Here is a 10,046-nt window from a genome sequence, read left to right as displayed (position 1 = left end):
CAGGAAGAATGTGCAACAGTTTAGCAGCATTTTTGAGTGAATTGGAGAATTTCAGATTTTTGCTGAAATTGTGACCCCGGGGCTTAGAATTTTTTTTTTTCACAGGTTAAGTTGTCGAGGGCTGATTTCATGTCCTATGATAAAAAGCCTTCTGTTTCCACCGCCAAACCTTTCAGGGGAGTATTTGCAACACGTTGGCACCATCTTTGAGTGAATTGGAGAATTTCAGATTTTTGCTGAAGTTGTGACCCCGGGGCTTAGAATTTTTTTTTTTCACAGGTTAAGTTGTCGAGGGCTGATTTCATGTCCTATGATAAAAAGCCTTCTGTTTCCACCGCCAAACCTTTCAGGGGAGTATTTGCAACACGTTGGCACCATCTTTGAGTGAATTGGAGAATTTCAGATTTTTGCTGAAGTTGTGACCCCGGGGCTTAGAATTTTTTTTTTTCACAGGTTAAGTTGTCGAGGGCTGATTTCATGTCCTATGATAAAAAGCCTTCTGTTTCCACCACCAAACCTTTCAGGGGAGTATTTGCAAAACTTTGGCACCATCTTTGAGTGAATTGGAGAATTTCAGATTTTTTTCTGAAATTGTGACCCCGGGGCTTAGAAATTTTTTTTTCACAGGTTAAGTTGTCGGGGGCTGATTTCATGTCCTATGATAAAAAGCCTTCTGTTTCCACCGCCGAACCTTTCAGGGGAGAATGTGCAACAGTTTAGCAGCATTTTTGAGTGAATTGGAGAATTTCAGATTTTTGCTGAAGTTGTGACCCCGGGGCTTAGAAATTTTTTTTTTCACAGGTTAAGTTGTCGAGGGCTGATTTCATGTCCTATGATAAAAAGCCTTCTGTTTCCACCGCCAAACCTTTCCAGGAAGAATGTGCAACAGTTTAGCAGCATTTTTGAGTGAATTGGAGAATTTCAGATTTTTGCTGAAATTGTGACCCCGGGGCTTAGAATTTTTTTTTTTCACAGGTTAAGTTGTCGAGGGCTGATTTCATGTCCTATGATAAAAAGCCTTCTGTTTCCACCGCCAAACCTTTCAGGGGAGTATTTGCAACACGTTGGCACCATCTTTGAGTGAATTGGAGAATTTCAGATTTTTGCTGAAGTTGTGACCCCGGGGCTTAGAATTTTTTTTTTTCACAGGTTAAGTTGTCGAGGGCTGATTTCATGTCCTATGATAAAAAGCCTTCTGTTTCCACAGCCAAACCTTTCAGGGGAGTATTTGCAACACGTTGGCACCATCTTTGAGTGAATTGGAGAATTTCAGATTTTTGCTGAAGTTGTGACCCCGGGGCTTAGAATTTTTTTTTTTCACAGGTTAAGTTGTCGAGGGCTGATTTCATGTCCTATGATAAAAAGCCTTCTGTTTCCACCGCCAAACCTTTCAGGGGAGTATTTGCAACACGTTGGCACCATCTTTGAGTGAATTGGAGAATTTCAGATTTTTGCTGAAGTTGTGACCCCGGGGCTTAGAAATTTTTTTTTTCACAGGTTAAGTTGTCGAGGGCTGATTTCATGTCCTATGATAAAAAGCCTTCTGTTTCCAGCGCTGAACCTTTCAGGGGAGAATTTGCAACAGTTTAGCACCATTTTTGAGTGAATTGGAGAATTTCAGATTTTTGCTGAAATTGTGACCCCGGGGCTTAGAAATTTTTTTTTTCACAGGTTAAGTTGTCGAGGGCTGATTTCATGTCCTATGATAAAAAGCCTTCTGTTTCCACCGCCAAACCTTTCCAGGAAGAATGTGCAACAGTTTAGCAGCATTTTTGAGTGAATTGGAGAATTTCAGATTTTTGCTGAAGTTGTGACCCCGGGGCTTAGAAATTTTTTTTTTCACAGGTTAAGTTGTCGAGGGCTGATTTCATGTCCTATGATAAAAAGCTGTCTGTTTCCACCGCCAAACCTTTCAGGGGAGTATTTGCAAAACTTTGGCACCATCTTTGAGTGAATTGGAGAATTTCAGATTTTTGCTGAAATTGTGACCCCGGGGCTTAGAATTTTTTTTTTTCACAGGTTAAGTTGTCAAGGGCTGATTTCATGTCCTATGATAAAAAGCCTTCTGTTTCCACCGCCGAACCTTTCAGGGGAGAATTTGCAACAGTTTAGCAGCATTTTTGAGTGAATTGGAGAATTTCAGATTTTTGCTGAAGTTGTGACCCCGGGGCTTAGAATTTTTTTTTTTCACAGGTTAAGTTGTCGAGGGCTGATTTCATGTCCTATGATAAAAAGCCTTCTGTTTCCACCGCCAAACCTTTCAGGGGAGTATTTGCAACACGTTGGCACCATCTTTGAGTGAATTGGAGAATTTCAGATTTTTGCTGAAGTTGTGACCCCGGGGCTTAGAAATTTTTTTTTTCACAGGTTAAGTTGTCGAGGGCTGATTTCATGTCCTATGATAAAAAGCCTTCTGTTTCCAGCGCTGAACCTTTCAGGGGAGAATTTGCAACAGTTTAGCACCATTTTTGAGTGAATTGGAGAATTTCAGATTTTTGCTGAAATTGTGACCCCGGGGCTTAGAAATTTTTTTTTTCACAGGTTAAGTTGTCGAGGGCTGATTTCATGTCCTATGATAAAAAGCCTTCTGTTTCCACCGCCAAACCTTTCCAGGAAGAATGTGCAACAGTTTAGCAGCATTTTTGAGTGAATTGGAGAATTTCAGATTTTTGCTGAAGTTGTGACCCCGGGGCTTAGAAATTTTTTTTTTTCACAGGTTAAGTTGTCGAGGGCTGATTTCATGTCCTATGATAAAAAGCTGTCTGTTTCCACCGCCAAACCTTTCAGGGGAGTATTTGCAAAACTTTGGCACCATCTTTGAGTGAATTGGAGAATTTCAGATTTTTGCTGAAATTGTGACCCCGGGGCTTAGAAATTTTTTTTTCCACAGGTTAAGTTGTCAAGGGCTGATTTCATGTCCTATGATAAAAAGCCTTCTGTTTCCACCGCCGAACCTTTCAGGGGAGAATGTGCAACAGTTTAGCAGCATTTTTGAGTGAATTGGAGAATTTCAGATTTTTGCTGAAGTTGTGACCCCGGGGCTTAGAAATTTTTTTTTTCACAGGTTAAGTTGTCGAGGGCTGATTTCATGTCCTATGATTAAAAGCCGTCTGTTTGCACCGCCAAACCTTTCCAGGAAGAATGTGCAACAGTTTAACACCATTTTTGAGTGAATTGGAGAATTTCAGATTTTTGCTGAAATTGTGACCCCGGGGCTTAGAATTTTTTTTTTTCACAGGTTAAGTTGTCGAGGGCTGATTTCATGTCCTATGATAAAAAGCCTTCTGTTTCCACCGCCAAACCTTTCAGGGGAGTATTTGCAACACGTTGGCACCATCTTTGAGTGAATTGGAGAATTTCAGATTTTTGCTGAAGTTGTGACCCCGGGGCTTAGAAATTTTTTTTTCACAGGTTAAGTTGTCGAGGGCTGATTTCATGTCCTATGATAAAAAGCCTTCTGTTTCCAGCGCTGAACCTTTCAGGGGAGAATTTGCAACAGTTTAGCACCATTTTTGAGTGAATTGGAGAATTTCAGATTTTTGCTGAAATTGTGACCCCGGGGCTTAGAAATTTTTTTTTTCACAGGTTAAGTTGTCGAGGGCTGATTTCATGTCCTATGATAAAAAGCCTTCTGTTTCCACCGCCAAACCTTTCCAGGAAGAATGTGCAACAGTTTAGCAGCATTTTTGAGTGAATTGGAGAATTTCAGATTTTTGCTGAAGTTGTGACCCCGGGGCTTAGAAACTTTTTTTTTCACAGGTTAAGTTGTCGAGGGCTGATTTCATGTCCTATGATAAAAAGCTGTCTGTTTCCACCGCCAAACCTTTCAGGGGAGTATTTGCAAAACTTTGGCACCATCTTTGAGTGAATTGGAGAATTTCAGATTTTTGCTGAAATTGTGACCCCGGGGCTTAGAATTTTTTTTCCCCACAGGTTAAGTTGTCGAGGCTTGATTTCTTGACCTATGATAAAAAGCCTTCTGTTTCCACCACCAAACCTTTCAGGGGAGTATTTGCAAAACTTTGGCACCATCTTTGAGTGAATTGGAGAATTTCAGATTTTTGCTGAAATTGTGACCCCGGGGCTTAGAAATTTTTTTTTTCACAGGTTAAGTTGTCAAGGGCTGATTTCATGTCCTATGATAAAAAGCCTTCTGTTTCCACCGCCGAACCTTTCAGGGGAGAATTTGCAACAGTTTAGCAGCATTTTTGAGTGAATTGGAGAATTTCAGATTTTTGCTGAAGTTGTGACCCCGGGGCTTAGAAATTTTTTTTTTCACAGGTTAAGTTGTCGAGGGCTGATTTCATGTCCTATGATAAAAAGCCTTCTGTTTCCACCGCCAAACCTTTCAGGGGAGTATTTGCAAAACTTTGGCACCATTTTTGTGTGAATTGGAGAATTTCAGATTTTTGCTGTGACCCCGGGGCTTAGAAATTTTTTTTTTCACAGGTTAAATTGTCGAGGGTTGATTTCTTGGCCTATGATAACAAGCCTTCTGTTTCCACCGCCAAACCTTTCAGGGGAGTATTTGCAAAACTTTGGCACCATCTTTGAGTGAATTGGAGAATTTCAGATTTTTGCTGAAATTGTGACCCCGGGGCTTAGAATTTTTTTTTTTCACAGGTTAAGTTGTCGAGGGCTGATTTCATGTCCTATGATAAAAAGCCTTCTGTTTCCACCACCAAACCTTTCAGGGGAGTATTTGCAAAACTTTGGCACCATCTTTGAGTGAATTGGAGAATTTCAGATTTTTTTCTGAAATTGTGACCCCGGGGCTTAGAAATTTTTTTTTCACAGGTTAAGTTGTCGAGGTCTGATTTCATGTCCTATGATAAAAAGCCTTCTGTTTCCACCGCCGAACCTTTCAGGGGAGAATGTGCAACAGTTTAGCAGCATTTTTGAGTGAATTGGAGAATTTCAGATTTTTGCTGAAGTTGTGACCCCGGGGCTTAGAAATTTTTTTTTTCACAGGTTAAGTTGTCGAGGGCTGATTTCATGTCCTATGATAAAAAGCCTTCTGTTTCCACCGCCAAACCTTTCCAGGAAGAATGTGCAACAGTTTAGCAGCATTTTTGAGTGAATTGGAGAATTTCAGATTTTTGCTGAAATTGTGACCCCGGGGCTTAGAATTTTTTTTTTTCACAGGTTAAGTTGTCGAGGGCTGATTTCATGTCCTATGATAAAAAGCCTTCTGTTTCCACCACCAAACCTTTCAGGGGAGTATTTGCAAAACTTTGGCACCATCTTTGAGTGAATTGGAGAATTTCAGATTTTTTTCTGAAATTGTGACCCCGGGGCTTAGAAATTTTTTTTTCACAGGTTAAGTTGTCGAGGTCTGATTTCATGTCCTATGATAAAAAGCCTTCTGTTTCCACCGCCGAACCTTTCAGGGGAGAATGTGCAACAGTTTAGCAGCATTTTTGAGTGAATTGGAGAATTTCAGATTTTTGCTGAAGTTGTGACCCCGGGGCTTAGAAATTTTTTTTTTCACAGGTTAAGTTGTCGAGGGCTGATTTCATGTCCTATGATAAAAAGCCTTCTGTTTCCACCGCCAAACCTTTCCAGGAAGAATGTGCAACAGTTTAGCAGCATTTTTGAGTGAATTGGAGAATTTCAGATTTTTGCTGAAATTGTGACCCCGGGGCTTAGAATTTTTTTTTTTCACAGGTTAAGTTGTCGAGGGCTGATTTCATGTCCTATGATAAAAAGCCTTCTGTTTCCACCGCCAAACCTTTCAGGGGAGTATTTGCAACACGTTGGCACCATCTTTGAGTGCATTGGAGAATTTCAGATTTTTGCTGAAGTTGTGACCCCCGGGCTTAGAATTTTTTTTTTTCACAGGTTAAGTTGTCGAGGGCTGATTTCATGTCCTATGATAAAAAGCCTTCTGTTTCCACCGCCAAACCTTTCAGGGGAGTATTTGCAACACGTTGGCACCATCTTTGAGTGAATTGGAGAATTTCAGATTTTTACTGAAGTTGTGACCCCGGGGCTTAGAATTTTTTTTTTTCACAGGTTAAGTTGTCGAGGGCTGATTTCATGTCCTATGATAAAAAGCCTTCTGTTTCCACCACCAAACCTTTCAGGGGAGTATTTGCAAAACTTTGGCACCATCTTTGAGTGAATTGGAGAATTTCAGATTTTTTTCTGAAATTGTGACCCCGGGGCTTAGAAATTTTTTTTTCACAGGTTAAGTTGTCGGGGGCTGATTTCATGTCCTATGATAAAAAGCCTTCTGTTTCCACCGCCGAACCTTTCAGGGGAGAATGTGCAACAGTTTAGCAGCATTTTTGAGTGAATTGGAGAATTTCAGATTTTTGCTGAAGTTGTGACCCCGGGGCTTAGAAATTTTTTTTTTCACAGGTTAAGTTGTCGAGGGCTGATTTCATGTCCTATGATAAAAAGCCTTCTGTTTCCACCGCCAAACCTTTCCAGGAAGAATGTGCAACAGTTTAGCAGCATTTTTGAGTGAATTGGAGAATTTCAGATTTTTGCTGAAATTGTGACCCCGGGGCTTAGAATTTTTTTTTTTCACAGGTTAAGTTGTCGAGGGCTGATTTCATGTCCTATGATAAAAAGCCTTCTGTTTCCACCGCCAAACCTTTCAGGGGAGTATTTGCAACACGTTGGCACCATCTTTGAGTGAATTGGAGAATTTCAGATTTTTGCTGAAGTTGTGACCCCGGGGCTTAGAATTTTTTTTTTTCACAGGTTAAGTTGTCGAGGGCTGATTTCATGTCCTATGATAAAAAGCCTTCTGTTTCCACCGCCAAACCTTTCAGGGGAGTATTTGCAACAGTTTAGCAGCATTTTTGAGTGAATTGGAGAATTTCAGATTTTTGCTGAAGTTGTGACCCCGGGGCTTAGAATTTTTTTTTTTCACAGGTTAAGTTGTCGAGGGCTGATTTCATGTCCTATGATAAAAAGCCTTCTGTTTCCACCGCCAAACCTTTCAGGGGAGTATTTGCAACACGTTGGCACCATCTTTGAGTGAATTGGAGAATTTCAGATTTTTGCTGAAGTTGTGACCCCGGGGCTTAGAAATTTTTTTTTTCACAGGTTAAGTTGTCGAGGGCTGATTTCATGTCCTATGATAAAAAGCCTTCTGTTTCCAGCGCTGAACCTTTCAGGGGAGAATTTGCAACAGTTTAGCACCATTTTTGAGTGAATTGGAGAATTTCAGATTTTTGCTGAAATTGTGACCCCGGGGCTTAGAAATTTTTTTTTTCACAGGTTAAGTTGTCGAGGGCTGATTTCATGTCCTATGATAAAAAGCCTTCTGTTTCCACCGCCAAACCTTTCCAGGAAGAATGTGCAACAGTTTAGCAGCATTTTTGAGTGAATTGGAGAATTTCAGATTTTTGCTGAAGTTGTGACCCCGGGGCTTAGAAATTTTTTTTTTCACAGGTTAAGTTGTCGAGGGCTGATTTCATGTCCTATGATAAAAAGCTGTCTGTTTCCACCGCCAAACCTTTCAGGGGAGTATTTGCAAAACTTTGGCACCATCTTTGAGTGAATTGGAGAATTTCAGATTTTTGCTGAAATTGTGACCCCGGGGCTTAGAATTTTTTTTTTTCACAGGTTAAGTTGTCAAGGGCTGATTTCATGTCCTATGATAAAAAGCCTTCTGTTTCCACCGCCGAACCTTTCAGGGGAGAATTTGCAACAGTTTAGCAGCATTTTTGAGTGAATTGGAGAATTTCAGATTTTTGCTGAAGTTGTGACCCCGGGGCTTAGAATTTTTTTTTTTCACAGGTTAAGTTGTCGAGGGCTGATTTCATGTCCTATGATAAAAAGCCTTCTGTTTCCACCGCCAAACCTTTCAGGGGAGTATTTGCAACACGTTGGCACCATCTTTGAGTGAATTGGAGAATTTCAGATTTTTGCTGAAGTTGTGACCCCGGGGCTTAGAAATTTTTTTTTCACAGGTTAAGTTGTCGAGGGCTGATTTCATGTCCTATGATAAAAAGCCTTCTGTTTCCAGCGCTGAACCTTTCAGGGGAGAATTTGCAACAGTTTAGCACCATTTTTGAGTGAATTGGAGAATTTCAGATTTTTGCTGAAATTGTGACCCCGGGGCTTAGAAATTTTTTTTTTCACAGGTTAAGTTGTCGAGGGCTGATTTCATGTCCTATGATAAAAAGCCTTCTGTTTCCACCGCCAAACCTTTCCAGGAAGAATGTGCAACAGTTTAGCAGCATTTTTGAGTGAATTGGAGAATTTCAGATTTTTGCTGAAGTTGTGACCCCGGGGCTTAGAAATTTTTTTTTTTCACAGGTTAAGTTGTCGAGGGCTGATTTCATGTCCTATGATAAAAAGCTGTCTGTTTCCACCGCCAAACCTTTCAGGGGAGTATTTGCAAAACTTTGGCACCATCTTTGAGTGAATTGGAGAATTTCAGATTTTTGCTGAAATTGTGACCCCGGGGCTTAGAAATTTTTTTTTCCACAGGTTAAGTTGTCAAGGGCTGATTTCATGTCCTATGATAAAAAGCCTTCTGTTTCCACCGCCGAACCTTTCAGGGGAGAATTTGCAACAGTTTAGCAGCATTTTTGAGTGAATTGGAGAATTTCAGATTTTTGCTGAAGTTGTGACCCCGGGGCTTAGAAATTTTTTTTTTCACAGGTTAAGTTGTCGAGGGCTGATTTCATGTCCTATGATAAAAAGCCTTCTGTTTCCACCGCCAAACCTTTCAGGGGAGTATTTGCAAAACTTTGGCACCATTTTTGTGTGAATTGGAGAATTTCAGATTTTTGCTGTGACCCCGGGGCTTAGAAATTTTTTTTTTCACAGGTTAAATTGTCGAGGGTTGATTTCTTGGCCTATGATAACAAGCCTTCTGTTTCCACCGCCAAACCTTTCAGGGGAGTATTTGCAAAACTTTGGCACCATCTTTGAGTGAATTGGAGAATTTCAGATTTTTGCTGAAATTGTGACCCCGGGGCTTAGAAATTTTTTTTTCACAGGTTAAGTTGTCGGGGGCTGATTTCATGTCCTATGATAAAAAGCCTTCTGTTTCCACCGCCAAACCTTTCCAGGAAGAATGTGCAACAGTTTAGCACCATTTTTGAGTGAATTGGAGAATTTCAGATTTTTGCTGAAGTTGTGACCCCGGGGCTTAGAAATTTTTTTTTTCACAGGTTAAGTTGTCGAGGGCTGATTTCATGTCCTATGATAAAAAGCCTTCTGTTTCCACCGCCAAACCTTTCCAGGAAGAATGTGCAACAGTTTAGCAGCATTTTTGAGTGAATTGGAGAATTTCAGATTTTTGCTGAAGTTGTGACCCCGGGGCTTAGAAATTTTTTTTTTCACAGGTTAAGTTGTCGAGGGCTGATTTCATGTCCTATGATAAAAAGCTGTCTGTTTCCACCGCCAAACCTTTCAGGGGAGTATTTGCAAAACTTTGGCACCATCTTTGAGTGAATTGGAGAATTTCAGATTTTTGCTGAAATTGTGACCCCGGGGCTTAGAAATTTTTTTTTTCACAGGTTAAGTTGTCGAGGGCTGATTTCATGTCCTATGATAAAAAGCCTTCTGTTTCCACCGCCAAACCTTTCAGGGGAGTATTTGCAAAACTTTGGCACCATTTTTGTGTGAATTGGAGAATTTCAGATTTTTGCTGTGACCCCGGGGCTTAGAAATTTTTTTTTTCACAGGTTAAATTGTCGAGGGTTGATTTCTTGGCCTATGATAACAAGCCTTCTGTTTCCACCGCCAAACCTTTCAGGGGAGTATTTGCAAAACTTTGGCACCATCTTTGAGTGAATTGGAGAATTTCAGATTTTTGCTGAAATTGTGACCCCGGGGCTTAGAATTTTTTTTTTTCACAGGTTAAGTTGTCGAGGGCTGATTTCATGTCCTATGATAAAAAGCCTTCTGTTTCCAGCGCTGAACCTTTCAGGGGAGAATTTGCAACAGTTTAGCACCATTTTTGAGTGAATTGGAGAATTTCAGATTTTTGCTGAAATTGTGACCCCGGGGCTTAGAAATTTTTTTTTTCACAGGTTAAGTTGTCGAGGGCTGATTTCATGTCCTATGATAAAAAG

This window comes from Podarcis liolepis, assembly GCF_965112155.1.
Source record: "Podarcis liolepis genome assembly, chromosome: 5".
In the NCBI taxonomy this organism is placed as follows: domain Eukaryota; kingdom Metazoa; phylum Chordata; class Lepidosauria; order Squamata; family Lacertidae; genus Podarcis; species Podarcis liolepis.
The sequence above is the reverse complement of the archived record's forward strand: the minus strand, read 5'-3'. Positions refer to the sequence as shown.